Source organism: Siniperca chuatsi, linkage group LG18 (assembly GCF_020085105.1).
Source record: "Siniperca chuatsi isolate FFG_IHB_CAS linkage group LG18, ASM2008510v1, whole genome shotgun sequence".
Lineage (NCBI taxonomy): Eukaryota > Metazoa > Chordata > Actinopteri > Centrarchiformes > Sinipercidae > Siniperca > Siniperca chuatsi.
The window spans coordinates 24,804,984-24,827,570 of NC_058059.1; the positions used below are offsets into that span (position 1 = coordinate 24,804,984).

The following is a 22,587-nucleotide window of genomic DNA, read 5'->3' on the forward strand; positions in this document are numbered from 1 at the left end:
AACTGACTTCTTGACTCAACACATACAGTGAACAACTTTGCACTGCATTTCAAAGGTGATATTGGTTATATGAAAATCCACACAAATGGACTCAGGCTCATAATAGTGCAAAGATACATAATACAGTTATGAAATAAATAGTCGTTGTTGTTGTCCGTTGTTACATTTGCTCCTCAGCAGAAACATCCAGTACCAAATATCAAGTCAATATACTGTTTAAAAAAAGTGTAGGATCAAAAAAATAGAAAGCATATTTTCTAGCACATTTATAGACCAATGTAAAGAAATGGCTTAGACTTGTATCTTGATAACCTAATATGCCTCCATGAATCAGTGGCATTATTATTGAATTAATAAATTATTTTTCTAATGTGCCCATCAATCATAAGATAATGACACCTTAACAAAATTACATGTTTATAGCCTGTACACTGGCTATCAACAGGAGGGGAAGTCAGAATTGTCAAACTGTGACAATACCCTTTTATGGAAGGGCCCAATTAAAAGCCATTTGAAATAAGTAAGTGATATTAACAAGCTATTTGGGTTGGAGTGGAAAAGAACCAGGTAACACTTGTAGGCCTGTGTTAAAAAATAACACAGACCTACATGTGAGTGCTGGGCCATTGCAAACATCCAGAACAGCTTTATTGCATTTTAACACTTTGTGGGGCACTATTCCTCAGTTGGTGTTTTCATGATTATAGTGGAACACATTTTCTAAGGCAGCTCTCCAGAATATCCAATAAGTGTTTAGTTGAATGGTAAATGGACTGTACTTATATAGCGCCTTTCTGACTACTTAAATCACTTCAACTACATATCTCATTCACCCAGTGATCATTTCATCATCAAAGTAACTATGAAAGTAACTAAGCATTCACACACATTCACAGCCCACAAGCACAGCCCTCGGGAGCAATTTGGGGTCTTGCCCAAGGACACTTCGACATGTGGGATTGAACCGCTGACTTTCCGATTGGTGGATGACCCGCTTGTTTGAAAATTACAAATGATAGCACAGTGACAGTAAACAGCTTTTATAAGCTTGGTATCATTTTACACTTTGGTTGAGATTTAGATGCCAATAATGCTATTGCTATTGCTATGCTATTTCCGATCAATCATTTACTATAACCATTGACAGTATAAATGCTGACAAATTATATTACAAATTTGTATTAAGAAAAATGTTATTGTGTTATGTACTTTAGATGTGCTGCAGATGGAAGAAGAGTCCTCAGACACAGCCACTAATGTAATAATAATAATAATAATAATAAAACTTTATTTATAGAGCACACAAAACAAAGTACAAAGTACTTCACAACAAGAGAAATAAAATACCACAGTGAATGATGAAATATAAAGAAATAAAATACATAAAATATACAAAAGTAATAAAATAAACAGCCAGTTCAGGTAAAATCAGGAAATGCTTTCAGATAAAAATGTGTTTTGAGAAGAGACTTAAACAAAGACACAGACTCAGACAACCTAATTTCTTCTTTGTTCCAGAGCCTTGGGGCCCTGATGGCAAAAGCTCTGTCCCCCTTAGTTTTCATCCTGGACTCAGGAACAGGCAGAAGACCCCTGCCCGAAGATCTCAAACTACGTGAAGGTTCATAAGGGATTACAAGGTCTAAAATAAAATCTGGAGCCAGGCCATGAAGAGCCTTAAAAGTAATCAGCAAGATCTTAAAATCAATCCTAAAACAAACAGGGAGCCAATGTAAAGAGGCTAAAACAGGTGTGATGTGGTCATACTTCTTGGTCCTGGTTAATAGCCTAGCAGCTGAGTTCTGTACAGTCTGCAGTTGTGTTAAAGTTTTTTGATTAAGACAAGTGAACAGGCTGTTACAATAATCGAGGCGTGAGGAGATAAAAGCAAGTACAACAGTTTCTGCATCAGTAAGATTTCAAATAGATCGGATATTTGCAATGTTTCTGAGGTGATAGATACGTGATTGGACAAGCTTGGTGATATGTTGCTCAAAACATAAATTGCTATCAAACAGGACACCAAGATTTCTTGCAACAGGCTTGATATGTTGTGACAGCTTACCAGTAGATGGCAGTATTTGTTTAGTGATGTGTTGGGGCCCAGTAACAAGGATTTCAGTTTTATTTGAGTTGAGCTGAAGAAAATTTATCGACATCCAGTTTTTTATGTCAGACAGGCAGTCCTGCAGAGAACTCAGCGTACTAAGGTCAGTGGGCTTGACAGGGAAGTACAACAGAGTGTCATCTGCATAGCAATGAAAAGAAATCCCATGTCTGTGGATGACATCACCCAAGGGAAGCATGTATGAGGAGAACAGTATTGGTCCCAGAATTTAACCTTGGGGCACACCGTACTTCATATGGTAAAAGGATGACATGAAGTTATTAATGCTGACACAGAATTTCCTATTGGACAGATAAGGTGAGAACCAGTCAAGTGCAGTGCCAGATATTCCCAACCAGTGCCTCAGTCTATCTAAAAGAATGCCATGATCAATTGTGTCAAAGGCAGCCTAAGTCCAGCAGCACAAGAATTGAACACATGCCTGCGTCTGCATTCATTAAAAGGTCATTAGTGACTTTGAGAAGGGCTGTCTCAGTGCTGTGGTATTGACGAAAACCAGATTGGAACTTTTCAAAGGTATTATTGTTTTCCACAGCAGCAAGAAGCTGTTTGGATACAAGTTTTTCAAGAATCTTGGAAATAAAAGGCAGTTTAGAGATTGGACAATAGTTATCCAGGAGGGTGGGATCAAGCTGGACACAAGCAGTTTTAAAGTAATCTGGGACGCAGCCAGTGAACAGCGAGCTGTTAAAAATAATTTGTAAAAGGGGCGCAATACAATCCATAACTTCCAATAAAAACCTAGTTGGGATTTTGTCCAGAGGGCTGGAGGATACTCTCATAAGAGACATGATGTCTGTGAGTTCAGGCATAGTAACAGCAGAAAAATTGCTCAAAGAATCCCTGAGTGGGTGATCCACATCTAAAAAGGCAGGATTAGGGGTGATATCAGATCTTATTAATGATTAATGATTAATCAGTATCACAATCAGCAGGGGCACAAGGAGAAGCTGGGTTAACTAACTGATCCACAGTCTTAAACAGGAATCTTAGGTTGTGCTGATGGGCAGAAATAAGTGCAGAGAAATGAAGTGTTCTTGCATCCTTCACCTTCCTATTATAAAAGGAGCAATAACTCTTTCATAGCCACAAAGTAAAGTTTAAACATGAGCACTTCAAAGGAGGAAAAATCATTGCAAGCTATGAGGTCACACTCACACAATGCTTCCTATAGACAGTAACAAGGCCCCCACCTTGACCACAAACCCTATGCCAGCTAAAGCAGTCATAATCTGGAGGGCACAATTCAGCCAGCTGACTGTGATCACCAGGACGTAACCAGGATTCTGTTAAGAACATAAAATCTAAATCAGTAGAAGAGATAAAATCATTTAAAATAAACATTTTGTTAGAGAGGGATCTTACATTGAGAAGAGCCATCTTAAAAAGTCTGTGCTGTTCAGATTTGAGGTTGAGAGTGGAGATAGGGTTCTGGCTTGGATCTTTATTAAATTATTATTATTGCTGTGTTGGCTGTGTCTGTTTCGTATTTAGGACCTATCCGAAATTACCACAGGAATTTTAAAAGTAGCACTAGAGGGATCTGGGCTCCAAATAGCAGCACTATGATACGTCCACAAGGGGGAGGTAGTGACAGCAGAGGGTGCGTGGATGTTTTTGGTGGGCAGAGAAGAGAAAGAAGAAGAGAGAGGGGAAACAGGTGATGTAAATGGTCAACTACGTTAGGAGGACAGCACAGCGTGCTGCAGGTTAGCCACCAGCATGCGGCTACCTGACTTGTTTGGTTGAAAACCATCTTGTGCAAACAAGGAAGAACGATCCCAGAATAAGTTAAAATTGTGAATAAAAGCAACGTCATGGGTACTACAGACAGACTGGAGCCAGGTATGAAGGCTGAGAATCCTGCTAAAACTGCCAATTCTATGACCCAGTGTAGGAATTGGACCCGAAATGAAAGCATGCTTTCCGGTGCTGTTGAGCAGGTCAAAGAGGCGGATGAAGTCTGGTTTCGTCAGCTCCAACTGCTGACTGGCAGTGTCATTGGTGCTGACATGGACTATGATTTTCATGATAGTTGTTGGGAGTGCAGCTAGAAGTCCAGGGAGCTTTTCGAGTATGTCGGGGTCATAGCTCCGGGAAAGCAGTGTGTGACCGCATTAACGAAGCGGATATTCCTTACTATGGAATCTCCAACTATCAGCATAGTTGGGGGGATGAGAGGAGGCAGAGTCGGTGATCGTGGAGACCACTGAGTTATATCAGCTGTCCCTGGGATAGTTGTTGCCAGGGTGTCAAACCTGTTGGCCAGCGGGAGGTCTCGATGTCAAGGTGGAGGAGGCAGGCGCTTTGCACCATGTCTCTCCTTACAGGCTACAGTCCAGTGCTCTGATTGACGTGGAGCCGAACTCACCGGAGCCTTCTCACCACCCCTGCTGACGAGTGACTGTGCATCCACTGGGGCTCGACAAGGAGTAGAAATGGCCATTGCTTTGGGTTTGCACCCATGAGGAGCCACGAATCTTCAGGCTTAGCTGAAATGGCTTCATGCTCTGGGGCGCCAGTGATGATGGAGCTGAGCCACGGAAGAGTGGGATCATTGTCCAGTGCTGGAGTGGAGCAGTCAGGGGAGTGAGAAGGGATGGTTGCATTCCAGCTTGCGCAGCCAGAGGAGCTGACGACTGTGAGGTGTTTTGCCTGGGCCGAGGAGACAGTGGAGAACTCCAGGATGAGCTTGTCTTTTTTTCTGAGCTTGGCTTCCAGACAGGCAATACTTTTCTTCAGCTTTGAGACGGTAAGGTGACAAGATCCACACTCAGCCATCAGGTTTGCAGTTAGTCCGTGAGAGTACTTCAAAGCTAAAAATCCACAGTAAAGTCCATAAAAGTGCTAATGAGCTTAAAATCCTTAGTAAAAGCGACCGGTTAGCCTAGCCGCCGGGCTAAAAACAAACTTAGCTAAGCTAGCAGCAGTGGAGACAGTCCAGTAAACCACGTCGAGTTGTGGCCAGCTTAAAATCACTTAAGATCCATACATGCGATGACTGAAAACTTTTACCAAGTTAAAACATATAGGTAAAACAATGGCCAGGAAAACAGTGTAACGTAGAAAACTTGGCTTAAAAACTAGTTTTCTTTGAAATTTAAACACAGAGATAGGAGGGCAGCATGCCAAGAATTGCTTTATAAATTAATATGTACCAGTGTAGAGCAGGCCAACATACCTGACTGTATAAGTCAGTGGTGAGTTAAGGCTTTTTCAATTAATAACAAATAATAAACCTAGTGAAAATAGTGAAAATAGTGAAATTATATTTGCTACTGTCCTGCTACTGTCCTGTGAAATATTCAAACTGTGGGGCTCAGAAGCTTAATGTGGGACGTTTGGCTGTTTGGATTCCTTGTGCCTTAATCATTACTTGTGCCAAAGGTCTTAGTCTGAAAATTACTGAGAGTTAAATGAATATCAGAAATCAAAATGGCTGGCCTTAGCACAGATTAATTCAATAATATATATGTAATAGTATTAAGGATAACACTAATGTATATAAAAACTACGCATTATGAGGCTTGTGTGTCTCAGTTAATTGTTTTTCCTAGTAGTAATGTAGTCCCTAGAAGGGATGACATTTTAAACAAATACAACCAATGTTACCTTTTATTTTTTTTTTTGAACTGTGTATTTATTGAACCTTTTTTTTTTTTTTTAAAACAAAACAGTTACATAACTTTTACATACAATATGAATACATGAAACACAAAGAGTAAATAAACATTGGGGAAGAAGCAAAAAAAAAAAAAAAAAAATTCCTGACAGCAGTTCGGTAAATGCACCACATATCGGTAGATTACCTGCATGGTTTAAACATTGATGTATTAGTATATGTTAAAACTATTTCCTTTGAGCAAATACGTTTCAATGAGTGCCCACTTCTGTCGAAAAGAGTCAGATTTTACCTGCAAGTCTGCAGTCATTTTCTCAAATATATATACCTGTTTCAGTCTTTGTATCCACTCTGTCATAGTAGGTTCACGCGCCTTCATCCAGTTCACAGTGATTATCTTCCTAGCTACCATTAATAATATATGTAATACAAATAAGTGGGATTTATTAAACTGATCTGAGGGGAAACCATCAAGCAAACAGAAAACTGGGAGCATTGGTATGTCTCTTCCCAAAATTTTACTAATTTCCCTATTAATCCCCTGCCAGTACAATAGTACTTTGGGGCATTCCCAGAATATATGCACATAGTCCCCCACCATTCCACATTCTCTCCAGCACTGCGATAACGGCGATGTACTGTCAAATTTGGCAACCACCAGTGGGGCTCTGAAAAATCTCATTTTCATTTTCCAATCAAATTCCTTCCACATTTGACTACTTGTACCCTTATGACAGCCAGCACATATATTTATCCACATCTCATCCTCTATTACAGTATTTAACTCTAATTCCCAGTTTCTTTTGATATGAAACGTGTCATCAGATTGGTCCTGCATTAACTTCCTATAAATATGTGCTATATGATTTTTAGTAGGTAGACCATGTTCAATAATATTGATAAAATATTTTTCAACATTTATTGGAGTTCTTTTGATTATGTCCCAATGTTTATAATTTGTGATATAATGTTGTAGTTGTAAATATCTAAAGAAGTCATTAGATTTCAGCGAAAACCTATTGCATAATTGAGAAAAGGATCTTATGGTCTCCCCATCAAAAAATTGATTAACTATCTTTAAACCATTCTCTTCCCATCTACTAAAAACATCATCCCATATAGAAGGAAGAAAATCTGGGTTACCTTTAATGGGTATTGCACGTGATAGGGCTATTATTCCTCTAAACTTCTTTTGTATGGTGGACCAGATTTTAACAGTATGCTGTATCCATACATTTGTTATTTTCACTTTTTTCTGTGCCTGCAAGTCCATGAATGGCAGAACTGTCAGAGAAACTCCAGGAAGTGAATTCTGTTCAATATTAACCCATTCTGCTTCTTTATCATTACCAAGCCAAGCAGTCATAGCCCTTAGCTGAGCAGCCCAATAATAGTATCTAAGATTAGGAAGGTTCAAACCCCCCCCATCTTTATTTGACATAATTATTTTAAGTCTTATTCTTGGTCTTTTGTTTTGCCAGATAAATTTCGAGATCATTTTTTCTAGTTTGTTAAATGCTGAGAGCGGGACCCAGACTGGTAGGGATTGAAATAAGAACAGAAGTCTCGGCAATATGTTCATTTTCACTGTTTCTATCCTACCGAACATGGAGAGAGGTAGTATTTCCCATCCTGCCAAGTCTTTTTTTATCATCTCAAAAAGCCGTGTGTAATTAGCTAGGTATAAACGTGATGCCATAGGTGTAAGGATGACACCCAAGTATCTGAAGCCCTGACTAGACCATCTAAAAGATACCTCATTATCTAACTGTGTGGGCCAATGTCCTGATATCATCATTGCCTCAGATTTCTCAGAATTTACCTTATATCCGGAAACTGAGCCATAATCTCTAAGGCTCTCTAGAAGGGCTGGGATTGATGAGAGGGGGTTATCAATGAATAGTAGTACATCATCTGCGTATAGCGATATTTTGTGATCTTTTCCTCCTTTATCTTTTATCCCATGTATTCTGGGGTTGCTCCTTATTAACTCCGCTAGTGGCTCAATGCTAAGAGCAAATAAGACTGGGGACATCGCATCTCCCTGGCGAGTTCCCCTGCCTAAATTAAAAAACTCTGAGCAATGACCATTAACTCGAACTCTTGACTTGGGATTTTTGTAAAAAGTCTTTACCCATTTAACAAAATTATCATGAAATCCCATATAATTAAGAGTCTGCTCCAGAAACACCCAATCCACCCTATCAAATGCTTTCTCAGCATCTAGGCTGAGAAGCATCGAGGTGTTTTACTGTCTTTTCCGATTTGTTGTATATTTAAAGCTTTTCTTATATTGTTCATGCCATAACGTCCATTAATAAATCCAGTTTGATCTGGTTTAACCAGTTTTTTAATATGTTTTTGAATTCTGTTTGCTAGTATTGAAGTTAATATTTTCATATCCTGACAAAGCAAACTTATTGGTCTGTAAGACATACATTGTGTAGGGTCTTTTCCAGTTTTATGAATTACGGTAATAATAGCATCAGACCACGAGTGCGGAAGGTCTTCATTTTGTAATGCATAGTTAAACACCTTACTTAAGTTAGGAGCCAGTTCATTTACAAATATCTTATAAAATTCCCCGGGGAATCCATCCACTCCAGGTGATTTGTTATTTTTAATTTTGCAATAATCTCTCTTATTTCCTCCTCTGTGATAGGGGATGTCATTTCCTTTGCTTCTTCTTCTGTTAATTTATTTAATTCAATTGATCGCAGAAAGCCTTTAACTTTTTCTTCCTTATTTATTAATTTCTGGCCTTCGTATAATTTTTATAATAATCTTCAAATGCATTAACTATATCGTTTGGTTGTGTTAGCATTATTAACGTATCTGGGTGTTTAATTTTTGGAACTACCCTGCTTGCTTGAGCCTTACGTGGTTGGAAGGCTAGGAGCCTGCTTGCTTTATTACTCATCTCATAATATTTTCTACTCACGAATCTGAGTGCCCCTTCTGCTTTATATGTGAGCAGATCATCCAATTTCTTTCTTTCCTGTTTTAAACATTCTAGAGTTTCGATTTTACCTGTTTGTTTATGTTCAATTTCTAGTTTTCTGATTACATCCTCTATCTCGTTTTGTTTGACTAATCTCAGTTTTTATTCCTGGATGTTATTTCTATTATTTTACCTCTCATCACTGCTTTGGCTCCCTCCACAAAATAGATGGAGTAACCAGTCCATTGTCATTAATATCAAAGTATTCAATCAATTGTTGTCTTATTTCTTCCTTGGCTTTGCAGTCATTTATCATTGATACATTTAATCTCCAGTATTTAAACTGTTTACCTTGATCTAACTGAAGTTTTAGTCTAACTGGAGCATGATCGGATATGGTTATGGGATCTATATGACATTCTGTAATATTGTGTAGATCTGCTCTAGAAGTACAAAAGAGGTCTATTCTAGAGTAACTGCCATGTACATGTGACATAAAAGTAAAATCCTTCTCTTTCGGATGCAAATGACGCCAGATATCTGCTAAACCTCATTCTCTCATTATTCCTAATAGAGCTTTTACTTTTTTTGACTGTGGTCCCCTATCTGCTGGTAACCTATCCACATGTCTATCTAATACACAGTTAAAGTCCCCACCAATTAGATACATTCCTTCGCCCTTCTGTGCCAACAGAGAGAAAACAGTCTTAAAAAATTGTGGATAGTCTTCATTAGGTGCATAGAGATTGAGAATCGTGATTTTTTTGCCTGAAATTGTACCAACTACCATGACATATCTCCCCTCTTTATCTTTGTATACTTGCTCCACATTAAAAAAGACTGACTTGGCAAACATGACTGCAACACCTCTCCTCTTCCCCTTGTTGTATGAGGCACTGACAACTTGGTCCACCCATTCCCTTCTCAGCTTTAAATGTTCCCCATCAGACAGGTGGGTCTCTTGAAGCAATGCAATGGAGCATTGCATTTTTTAAGCTGACTAAATATTTTCTTTCTTTTAATTGGGCTGCTCAGACCTTTTACATTATAACTGACACAGATTAAATTCTCCATTGTTTGATGTTGTATATGTTAGTAACCATCATGTTCCAGTGGTATAAAGAAAAATAAAAATTAGAAAATAATAAAATAAAACAGCTGTCAGGGCAGATATTTAAGGTATAAAGAAACTAAAACATGAACTATATACATGAACAAGACTCCCACACATCCATTCGGCCAAGTTGTCATCTCACAGGCCAAATCCCGATGTAACAGGGGCAGGGAATTGTGACGTTGACTCCTGGGGTACCAAAAATGCACCGAGCGCATGCGGCCATTCTGTTTTAAAACAGGGCCGCCCAGGAGTGATTTCCACTCAAAATTCAAAATACCAGCAAGTATCCGTCAAATTAGAAACAAAACACTTATTATCCCAAGAATGAAGAAGAGAGGGGAAAAGTTACTTAAACATACGAATCTCAGCAAAATGCCACTCTCTTCTATAATTTAACCAGAGTTTACTCACATTCTGAAGCAAATATATCTAGTTTAAATGTACTACTTACACCTTTTAAACTGTTCATTCCTTCTGCAAAAATGCTTGAAGATCCGCATCGGACAACGCTGTGCTCAATTCACGTCCACCTTGACCTTGCACTGACCATCTAGCCCTCGATATTTCTCTTACTTGTCGGTCCCGTTCATCCACTCGAACTTTGATTCCCAGGTCCCGCAGCGGTAGTGCAGCATCCATCAGGGTAGGGAAAGTTTTATTCCCGTCCCCAGGTAGATCCTTATCTGTGCCGGTAGATGCACTGCGCTTTCACATTCTTCATCTTGAGCTGTTTCATTACATCTCGCACCTGTGCTCTTTTCCTCTGCAGCCCAGGCGAATAGTCATTGTCAAAGTAGATCCGTTTTGTGTTGTAAACGACTTCTTTTTGTGACCAGGCTTGTCTTAAGATCACATCCTTAACCGCATAGTCCAGGAATCTCACAATTATCGATCTCGGAGGTGCGGTAGAGTTTTTTGGTTTGGCTGCAAGGGCCCTGTGTGCTCTTTCAATCTTTATATCCATGTCCGGAGGTAGCTGTAAAACTGAGACGAGCAGCTCCTTAACAAACTCCGCTGTGTTTTCCCCTTCGCAGCCCTCGGGAACTTGATATATTCGCAGATTGTTCCGGCGAAGTCTGTTTTGCAGGTCTTCACATCTACCTGTAAGATCCGCCTCACGTTCCAGGAGATATCGGAGCGCTCTTTCGTGCCGCATTTGAGTTTCCTCAGCAACATTTATCCGTTCCTCCGTCTCCCGATTCTGCTCTCCAAACTATTTATTTGGCCTTTTAAGTCCTCGACCGAGGTCTCTAATTTCGTCAATGATATTTTCGTTTGTTTATGCCCCTCTTGGTTTTCTTTTCTTAGCGATTTCAGTTCTTCCATCACTTCAGAAAGTTCGGAAGCACGCGGGTTAGCTTTAGCATGTCTGGCAGGGCTAGGTGATCGTTTTTTCTCGTCTCTTTCTCTCGAATTGTCATTTTTAGAAGCATTCTTGTGTCTTGTTATCGTACTCATTTCTGCAAACTCTGATTATACCTGAATTGATTATATAAATCGGGATTTTTGCTACTATCCGACGGAGCTTAACTTTCAAGCGTTTACCATCTCCGTGACGTCACCGGAAGCCTCCCAATGTTACCTTTTAGATACAACAAATATTTTTACCAAAAACATGTCATCAGCAAGATCTGAGATGATTGGTGTCAGTTCTGGTGAAGTGACATGCAATACCCCAATTTCCATTTGGCAGCAGTTTTAACTGAATAAGCTGCCTTGAGTCATTGCTTTGAATATGTTGATTTCACTTAACTGGCTTCACCTCCAAAATATTTTTGTTTTTCATTTGGTAGATCAAAGTAATTTGTGCTGTGTCTGCCGCATCCATTTTGACAAGAAGAACGCTACAAAGAAGTGGCTTTCATGATGCCAATCATGGTTACACACTGCATGTAGTTTTAAAAGCAACATGTGCCTTCACTGCCAGTGTCACAACACCCTGAAACATGCATCAGTGTTAGGAAACATGTAACATTTACGGCATTGCAGGGTTTATGTTTGAGTTGTTGTTGTTGTTTTTACTGTCAACTTTAAGAAGAGAACTGAAATTTCAGTTTACCCTAATTAAGAAGCCTGTCTGATTTACCATGAATTGGGAATTTAAGTTTATGTAATGAGCACCTGACCAGTGTTAAATTTCTTTTTGGGAAATCAGACGGGCCACTTGAGGATGGACTGAGACACATGGGGGATCTGTTTTTGCTTACAGAGAGATTAAGCCTTGTCACAACTACAACCTACATCTACTGTTGTAGAAAATTATTCAACCAACAACTATTTCAGTAGATCATTCAACCAATTATCTAAGACTTTTCATTATCTTTAACACACATTTTAACACTACTAATAAGTGGCATAAGGTTAAGCAATACAGTTTGCTTTATACAGTATAATAGCTACAATCATCGCCATTATGAATCTGTATAATAAAGGAATAGACATACAAGGAAACGTGCTGATTAATGTTAACTGGATTACTGATTAGTTATATAGCTAATTCACATTAATTTACAAAGCAAGAATAGCACAGTCCTTTTACTTAGGAATGTACTGAGAACTTTTATGATAGGTGTCTGGCAAACCTTATCTCAGACCACATCAGGGGGTGAGAGAAGAAAGAGTGTGTTTGTTTGCATGTGTGTGTGTGTGTGACAAATAAGGGAGGAGAAGATGTTTTTAGTTTCTCTTCCTTTATTTATACTAATCCAGAGAGTCAATTTATTTTCTTAAAATTTTGCTGTTCCTCTATTCGCATGACACAGCCTCATACAAATCAATTAAATTCAATTTTATTTATATAGCGCCAATTCATAATACTGTCATAGTTAGCCACTATGCCCCCTGATCCTCTTGTACTCTTTTGTATCTGCCCTCCCTTCTGTTTCTTGGCTGTCCCCTGTCTGTTGTTGTCTATGTAAGTGTGTGTCTGTGTTCTGGCTGGCTCCCCGATCTCCCAGCTGCGGTTGATTACCGGCACACCTGTTCTCCATCATCATCTATTACAACAGTTTATCTACTGGGCTCATCCACACTTCCAGCACCAGATCGTCTTCATACCCGTGTATGCACAACGTGAAACAGCCTCTGCACGTAAGCAAACTGTTTAAGTGCTTAAATACTTAACTTGATGGGAACCTCGTCTGTCTCTGTCACAGATCTACGCCCTGCCGGTAATCACCGTTCCAGTCAGTCCCCGGATCCCCGAGACTTCCACTCCACGCCAGCGGTCACAACGCTCCTGTCCTCCGACTCCCGGACTTCAGTACCAGGCTTCACGGACCCATCGCCAGGTCAGCCCAGCCTCCCGCCATGCCAGCCAGCCCAGAACCAGTCTACGTCGTCTCCGCTTAAAGAGCCGCCATTCAGCCTCCGTCCTGGTCCCGTCGAGTCCACGGAACGACCACGAACAACGCTGGATACTGCATCTTTCCCTGACAATCACAACAATAAAACTGTTCGAACCTTTATCTGCTCTGTCCGTGTGTCCTGCTTCTGGGTCCCCAGTTCGGTCCTACGACAAATAGAAGTTATCTCATTGCACTTTTCCAATAGAGCAGGTCTAGACCATACTCTTTATAATATTAATTACAGAGACCCAACAAATTCCACCATGAGCAAGAATTTGGCGACAGTGGCAAGAAAAAACTCCCTTTAAGAGGCAGAAACCTTGGACGGAACCAGATTCACTGGTGGGCGGCCATCCGCCGCTGCCATGTTAATCAGCACCACGGTTGTAGTTATCTGGTTAGGGTCTTAAATAGATCTACTAAATATATCAAATATCGAGTACAGCCAAATTAGTAATTACACTTCATCTATATTTTAACAAGTATTGTAGAAATCCGGTTTTGGGTTGCTAGAACTGCCGGTTAGCAAAGTAGGCTTGTAAACGTAAATAGGGTCGTAAAAAGATATATCTACTAAATACATCAAATATCAAGCGCAGCCGAGTGTCTAGTAATTACACTGCATCTAGATAATATATGTTAAGAAAGAGTAAAATGTTTATTTCAGATATTTTAGCAATAACAGGAGTCAAACATTCCGTGGTATACAGCTTCCACATTACGTCACCGACTGACACTGAAAGCAGCCAATGGGAAGAGAGAAAAAGTTATTAATCTACACAGGCCTGGATGAGAGTGTATTTCATGTAAAAAAAAACTATGTGGCACACTATGTCTGGCCAATTATGACTGTAAAATCATTTTATAATAATTAATTTATTAAGTAATTTACTCTTACTAATTTGCTGTGAATAACTGAATAACTACTGTGACAATGGCAGAAAACATGGCTATAACTCATTGTGGGAAAGCTGTATTGTAGAGTCAATACACCTGTATGTACCTGTTTTTCATTTTTATAAACTGAAATTGAGTAGCAGTAATCTTCATTTACACATGGAAAACATAGAGGGCAAGCCCTCGTTTACAAATATGTCCTTTTTACAAAAACATGGTGTACAGATACAATAATATGGTTAGTGTTAATTGTACAGTTATTCATAACACCAAAGCTGGCTATACCCTGAGTACTACAAGACTTTAGAAAGTCACTGAGACAACAACTTCTACAAAATGTTTATTGCCCAAAAAGAGCAAGCTAAAACCAAGTTTTTTGGTTTAGATTGACAGCACAGTTCACAGCTCAAGAAAAAAAAACCTTGTTGCAGTTAGACTAATCAACTGATCAGCAACACAGCATCAATTAGATCCTGACCAGTTATAATGAAAATACACACAGAACATAAACTGTCTGAGTTTGATGACATTTGGTTAGCACTGAATTAAGGAGACATTTTGAATGATAAATAACAAAAAATACAAGCTTGCTTAAAGTAATCATTAAAAATCAGGAAGCAGCAAACCAGCCCCGTCATGAGTGCTTACAGTCATATATATATATATATGTATACAGTCATATGGATAAGTACATATGAGTTGAACAATGCATGAAAGACTGTAGGGCTGGGGTTGAGAGAGTGTGGCAGAAGAGGGATTGAGGAACAAACTGACAATAAGTGTAAACACATCTCCCCATCATGGGAGCCCCAAGATAAACATTCCAAGTTAAAGGCAGGAACAGAGAAAAGTATTGAATAGTCACAATAGTTACTACAAACTAAAATTAAATGAATAAATGATAAACATAATGAGTAATACTAAATTATTTTTCATAGTACACACAGCAGGTGTGCGAATTCTGGCTCAGAGAGTTAATATCAGAGATTTTAGCTGAGGCGCACCTCTCAAATTCCTACTTCTAGCTCAAAGACCACAACTCCTATCGCCAAAGTTAAATACCGTAAGAGGGAAGAGGGAGAACCTGCTGCAGAGGCTGTGTGACTTTTGTGTGTGTAGTGTCAAAAATGTGGGGATGAGAGCAGGTTAGAAATGTCCCTTTTTCTCCCTTCCTCCTGAAAATTCTGGTCTCTGGTTAATATGCAAGTCTGTACGGCAGTTGGCTGGCACTGCTGTCACTTTGAAGCTGACTGTGTCAACTGTGTGAGTTTGTTTGACTCCATAGTTACATATCAAATTTTCCTATGTTTTGATGTATAAATTATGCATTAAGAGCGATTGTTGTGGAAGTGACAGAGTGAAGAGAAGAGTTTAAATTTTTTTTTACAGATCCTCTGCACTTTGAAGATAGGTCCCTCACTCTAGCGCTGAACATTCCGCCCAGTGCACACTATTTGTAAACTCAGAAAAGAACTGAAAATTTCATGAATTTTGAACTGTGATTGTGTAAAACATATGAAAGAAGAACGAGAATAACTAGAGAAGCAATTGCTGAAGAAATTGTGGGTGTGAATGCTGGCTGTTGAATGATACATGTTGAATAATACCAATAATGTATGTAAAATGTGTAATATTTTAAGGTTTATTGAAAAGCTGACACCAAACTGAATTGCTGGCTTTAACATTTTAATCATACCAGTAATGTATGAAAGATGTGGAACATCATAAGGTTTGAAAGGATTTTCTTTACAGAAAGCATGAATAAGTAGAAAAGACTTGAAAAATGCATGAAAAACTGTAAGGAATACAAATAGTTGGGAAAGTGGGAAAGGATGCAAACTGCATTCCTTGAATAATGGCTGGGAGTTAATGGCTGAGCGCTAAACTGCATAGTTGGCTTAACTTTGCACGAAAAAGCACCTGAAGGAGTATGAATAGTTTTCTGTTGTCATACATTGACCATTGGTGACTTTTATTTAGAAAAAACAGCCTCATCCTGAGTTCCCTGTTAAGATACAGTTACTTTCTAGATCTTATATTTTTAAAAACTAGGTTTTTCCATAGTTTCCTGTTAAAATACAATGACCATTGTGGGCTTTTATTTTGAAAAACAAGCCCAGTAAACTTCCTGTTGAGATACAGTTGCTCTATCAGGCTGATATTTTGAATAAACAGCCTCATCCTGAGTTCCCTGTTAAGATACAGTTACTGTGTTGGGCTTTTATTTAAAAAAACTAGGTCTATTACTAGTTTCCTGTTAACATACAGCAACTGTTGGGGGCTTTTATTTTGAAAAAAAACCCTCACCCCATCTTTCCTGTTATGATAAGATAACCATCTTGAGGTTTTATTTGGAAAATCGGAAATGACACTGCATGTGTGTGTGTGAGAAAGTGGTGATTTGAACAGTGAATTAGGACTGTGTGTGTGTGTGTGTGTGTCAAACTAATTATCTCATCCACGAATGTAGAAAAGATGTGGAAGACTAACAAAGATGGTTTTGGTGAGTTCTATTTTGTTTCTGTCCAGTTTGAATGAAGTGTGTTTTACGATTTTCTGCGATGTAAATTTACTGTTTTTCTCGATGATGTATGGTGGGCTGTAGCGCCCATTTGTTTTGGTCTGAGAAGCTGGCACTCAAGTGCGACATTTAGGGGCAGTGAATGTCGCTTACAGTAGTTGTTCCCACAGCCCTTTTAGATGGACCTAAGTATCCCTTTGATAGATGGGATAGCTTAATGGTATTGTTCAGTGGTAATTTTCAGTAGTTTTCGCCAAGTTTGCAATTTGTACTACTGCCATTTGGAGTGACAGAAATTAGTTGTTTCAGCCATATACAGTATGGCAGGTGGTTAGTAAGTGGTTGGCACTTACTTTAATGTTAGCTTTTTGCTGTCTTTTTACAACCCAGTCTCACCAAACTGCGTACAAATAACACAGGTTAACACTTTCAAATTGCATGCAGAGGATATGCCAAAGTCCAATTTTGCGTGCATATAATATGCCATTTCTTCCCATTGATTTCTGTGGAGAGCAGATGCGTCCAAATACCACGCATCACCTTGAACGGTCATGACATCACCAGCGGCGAGGCAACATGAGCGATCAGTGTGCCTGCACTAGCCCCTGCAGTGCAGGACCTCAGGTAAGACGATTTATTAAATGGGGCATTTAAACTGTGATTATTTAGTCAATAAGCGAAAACAATACAGAAAAATAGTTTCAAGGTGACGTGACATGGGTGTTGACATTAGATAACTATTTAGATAACTAATTGCAAATCTGACATGTTTGGTATCTTTGGAAACCTTTGGATCTTAACTAGAATGTAATGTTCTGTGGGTTTTAATAAAACCTGGCTGAATTTGATACTGCATGAGGACACTTAGGGTAAGTTAGAAGTTTAATTGGGCTGCTCCTCTACTAGCACATCTGTCACCTATGAATGTACACTAGAAGTTTACAATGACATTTATATTGCAAAAGATGAACACTGCTAAATTATTAGAAATACCTTAGCTTGTTTAGCTATCCAATATGGTTATATCAGGCATGTGGTGGTGCTGTTGTATTTTTGTAAGTGAGCAATGATGTAGGCTAAAAGGTGCAGGTCTGTCTGTCTGTCAGTCTGTGACTGTCTGTCTGCATAATGTCTCAGTTGTGTCCCTGTCAGTCCAAGGACTTATGTGGTAAGTCCGTTTTATTACTTTCCATGCACTATGTCTATGTTGCAATGCTTTGTCTAGTAATTGCCAAATATTTAAATTTTAGATATGGGAAAATCAGTTAAGCTTCAGGAGCGTTAAGCTAAAGGTGGTGAGGACTCGGAAGGTGTAGGCTATTGCTGGCCGTGCAAAGGTATCTTACCTTAGTCAAGGCCTTCCCCAGCCCACCTCTTCTACAGACAGGTCCTTCGGACCTTTCCACATCTATTACACCTCAATAGGCTGAACTTGATGATGTGGCACTGAGCTGTAGTTCATGTTCTGATACTGCATACAGTAAGGCAACGAAGATACCACCAACCTCTGTAAATAGCTAGTAATATTTAAAACCATGCCTATTCCTAACTGATCAGAACTTTTGTAATTAGACCTTATTTCATACGTTTTATTTATTTATTGACACCTTCACTGTAAGGTTTATTAAGACATGCCACAATGATGGTTAGTGTATTGTTTAATGTTCTAGGACATTTTAAAATTACAGTGAGGCTGAAGCATAGGCTATTCCTCATATGACATAGGCCAATTACTTGTTGCTGGCACAGGTGTTTTCAAAAGTAGCCCATCTAATGAGGATATCCCCAGTTTGTCCAATCAATGCATTTCTTAATGTGTTTTCATCAATTATTTTGCTAATATTTGTCAAACACGAGACAACTCTACGCAGTAGGACGTAATCTTTCAGCGCAGACACACATTCATATAGAGCATGTGGGGGTGAGACTGGTACAGACAGAAAAGCTTGTTTCTCTATCATCATGCTCGCATTGCATATTGCACATACAGTAAAGGCCAAGGTGATACTTGGTTCACTAAGAAGTTGTCATTTTTATAAAAAAGATCAATCCTTGACCTGTAAAGAAAATTAAAAAGATTTTTCAATGTAAAATGAAAAATCTGTGCTGACAATGACCTTCATGTCCTTCATGAACACAGGCCTCAGGACCTTCGGGTTCTAGGAATAACCCCAGGGAAGATGGCTCATAGTAGGCATTATGTAAGAAAGATTGCTAGCCCTAACAATGTTTTTAAAACAACAAACTCGAGAAGACACGAACAGTTAATACTACATGACAATACTACAATACTACATATACAGTATGTATATATATATGTGTGTATATATATATGTGTGTGTATGTATATATATATGTGTGTATATATTACATTAGAGATTTGGCCTGTAACAAGTAGCAAAGCATGAATATGCAAGGCTCATTGTACAAATTGTTTTCCAAATGCATTAATTAAATTAATAATTAATTTATTAAATTTCAGTTGAATAAACACAGCAGAAAAACACAAATTCAGTTTCATCAAGTGCCAAAAGATCAACAACTTGTTGATTTTTTTTTTTTGCCAATGCATCAATAAACAGCAGAAAAACTCAAGTTCAGTTTCAGTAGGAACAGTGTTGTTCTTTTTTTTTGCCAGTGCATCAATAAACAGCAGAAAAACTCAAGTTCAGTTTCAGTGGGAACAGTGTTGTTGAACTCCTTGTTTTGCCAATTCATCAAAATCTGGAGTAAGTTTTGTTGTGGCAATTCTCAGGATAGATCCGAGGTGTTGGTCAGTTAACCTGGATCTGTGAGGGGCTTTGTTGATGTTCATGATGCTGAATGTCTGCTCACATACGTAGGTCGAACCAAACAAAGTCAGCATCTTCTGTGCCGTCTTCCGGAGGTTTGGAAACATGGCTTCGTTAAGTGAAGCATAAAAGTCATTCAGATTAAAAGAGTTGAACTTCTCCTTTAAGACTGAGTCAGACTGAAGATCGATCAGTTCCATTTGCACTTCTTGTGGTGCGGTTTCAGGGTCTTGCGACAGGGGACAGGACACCAGTTGAAGTGACTTTTTAATGTTTTCAAAGTTAGAGAAGCGACGGCTGAATTCTCCGTGCAGGTCATCCAGTAATTTGCTGTATTTCTTTGCGTTTCGCGTCGCCTCTTTCTGCGTGCCAAGTGTGGCGAAATGAGTGAAAGATGTGTTTGCCATTTGTCTGGAGAATAAAGTTAGCTTAGATTTGAAGGCTGTAACATGTTTGTTGCACATTGCACATTCAGCTCATTCAAGTGTGAAAATATGTCCACAGCAAACGCAAAATCACAAAACCAGTTCTTGTTGCTTAGCTCAGGAAATTTGTGAGATTTCCCCACCGACTCCAAAAATGCACCAATCTCCTCTTTCAGGTCCCACACTTGTTGAAGCACTTTGCCCAAACTCAACCAGCGGACACGAGAGTGGTACAGCAACTCCTGATGATCCGCATCAATTTCCTCTAGGAACTTGATGAAGTGACGATGCTGAAGTCCCCGTGCGCGTATACAGTTGATAAGTTTAAAGACTGGATTCACAACATGATTAAGCTGCAATATAGACTTACAAAGCGATTCCTGATGGATGATGCAGTGAAGGAAAATAACATCCTGCTCTGGGTTTTCCTCTTTCACTTTATCCTGGATTCTTTTCAGCAGCCCAACGTTTTTTCCAGTTAAATTTGGTGATCCATCCGTCGTGACATTGGCAAGTTTACTCCAAGGTAGCTTATGTCTCTCGATGGCAGCAGACACCGTGTTATATAAATCCTCTCCCCGAGTTGTTCCCTTCAGGGACTCCATGCTCAAAAACTCTTCCGTTATCTCAAAACTATCATTAATCCCTCGGATGAAAATTAGGAGCTGAGCAGTGTCTTTTAAGTCGTTGCTTTCATCCAGTGCTAGTGAATATAACTTGAAGGACTCAGCTTTTTTGTTTATTTGGCTGGCTATATCTTCGTCAATCAGTTCCACACGGCGAGTCACAGTTCTGCGTGACAAACTGATTTTTTCAAACTTGCCTTGGCTCTCCGGACACAAGACACCTGCCGTCTCTACCATGCATTCTTTTAAAAACTCGCCTTCGGAGAAAGGCTTGCTAGCTTTTGCTAATTTGAATGCCAGCAAAAAACTTGCCTTGGTATTTGACTCTTGAATCGCAGTTTGCTGGTGAAAAAAACGTTGCTGAGTCTGTAAATTAGCTGCCAACCTCTGAGCCGTAGCCGCCCGTTCCTGCGCTGACTGCGTGCTAGCATAGTTAGCATGCTTCGTAGCAAAGTGACGGCTGATATTATACTCTTTGAAAACCGAGACGGTTTCTTGGCATATTAGGCAGACAGCCTTTGATCGGACTTCAATGAAAAAATATTTTGTTGTCCACTCCTTATTAAAAACTTGGCACTCACTATCCACTTTTCTTTTCTTTGATAAGCTCATTTTTGCAAAAGGGCTCATAAGTGAAGAAGAGAGTAATAAGCGTGAACAAGGTCAATGCAGCTGAAGTGCGCCATCTTTTGGGGAAACGTGGGCATTACAGGGGAAAGGTAATTGGAACAAGGTTTACCAGTACTGATTTTAATATAATTTGGTCACGTTCGGCGGGCCGGATTAATAAACCCAACGGGCCGTGTGTGGCCCGCAGCCCGTGGTTTGCCCATGTCTGGCCCACGTGGTCAGAAACAAAGTAACATGTGAAGTGGGAGCTTTAAAGTTACTCTCTGCCGGGTGTGGTTGTCTTTAAGGGTCAAACTAGAGGTGTATTTGTGTGATCTGTTGTTACATTACCCATTCGTGGGAGGGAAAGAGAGGTTGCTTTGGTGCTGCTGTTAGCTGGCAGTCTGTTGTAGACGAGCCAAGCTGGGAATAATTGTTGTTCCACTGTGGAGGTGTCTTTTACTGTGAAGTGTCCGCTTGTAGAGATCGGAGGAAGCCGGTTGCTCCACCTATGGTTGTCCTTACAGAGTGAACAGCTTGGTGTTAACTTGATTTGTGTTTCTTAAAGTTAACTAGAAGGCTTTGTGCAATAGCCGTTGGCGCTAAACTTTATTGCAGAGATCTAGCAGGCCTTAGTAGCGCTACGGTAGATCAGGATACTTCGGTTCTGCAGCGTGTTTCTGCTCCAAGCATATTTCAGGTGGGTGTCTGCTGTGAGCAGGCCACACTGAGAGGGAGACAGCCACGGCTGTCTGCCACAGTGAAAGATTCCAGGAGAAAAAAAAAGAGAACAAATCATTGCTGACCTTTGTATTGTACAGGTCAGACTGGCCAGTGCTGCATTCAATGGCTCTCAGGACTGTGAGACAAAAGACAATCAAGTCTCCTAACAAAAGTTCAGTTAACAAGTCACCCAAATGAACAAATTCATCTGTGGAGTCCCAACAGAATATACAGAAAAGAATGTGAAAAGGGTTAAAGGTTTTGATGTTTGTGTGTTCTGTTCATCCAGTCTACAGAGCAGCTTCTTTCCTCAGGCTGTGAGACTCCACAATTCGTCCTACCATAAAAAAACATAAAAAACTCCACCATAAAAAAATTGTTTATTTTATCAATTCATCCATTTTTATCATTTTTGTTTTGTAAATAGCATAAAGGGACTACAACTAGCATTTCGTTATACATCCCTGTGTTGTTGATGAATGATAAAAAAATGATAAATAAATGACTGAGACAGTCGGCATGCAAGTCTTAGGCTGTAACTGAGTGTGGTTGTAGAAAATCTCCAGAACCTTACAGCTGCCACAGAAATATAGTGAGAGATGGATGGTTGAATCTCATTAATGGCCAGCAATGGAGACGATAACAATAACAGGCTTTCTCAGCAAGTTTGCACTTTTCCAAAAGAACCAGACTCAGGGTGGGTGGCCATCCGCCGCTGCCAGTTGGGTTGAGAGAGAGAGAGAGAGAGAGAGGGAGGCGGAAGGGAAAGGTAGAGAGAGTGAAGGGGTGGGGGTTGGGGGAGGGAAGCACAATGCAAATTCCACCTAGAATTTTAAAAT

The 22,587-nt window shown here is 39.5% G+C and overlaps 1 long non-coding RNA gene across 1 annotated transcript; it reads left to right on the forward strand.

Annotated features, from left to right (window-relative positions):
• Nucleotides 1–11,416: 11,416 nt before the first annotated feature.
• Nucleotides 11,417–13,275, forward strand: LOC122865245. Its single transcript, XR_006375435.1, has 2 exons — nt 11,417–12,869; nt 12,964–13,275. It is a non-coding gene; the product is annotated as an uncharacterized LOC122865245 (long non-coding RNA).
• Nucleotides 13,276–22,587: the final 9,312 nt, after the last annotated feature.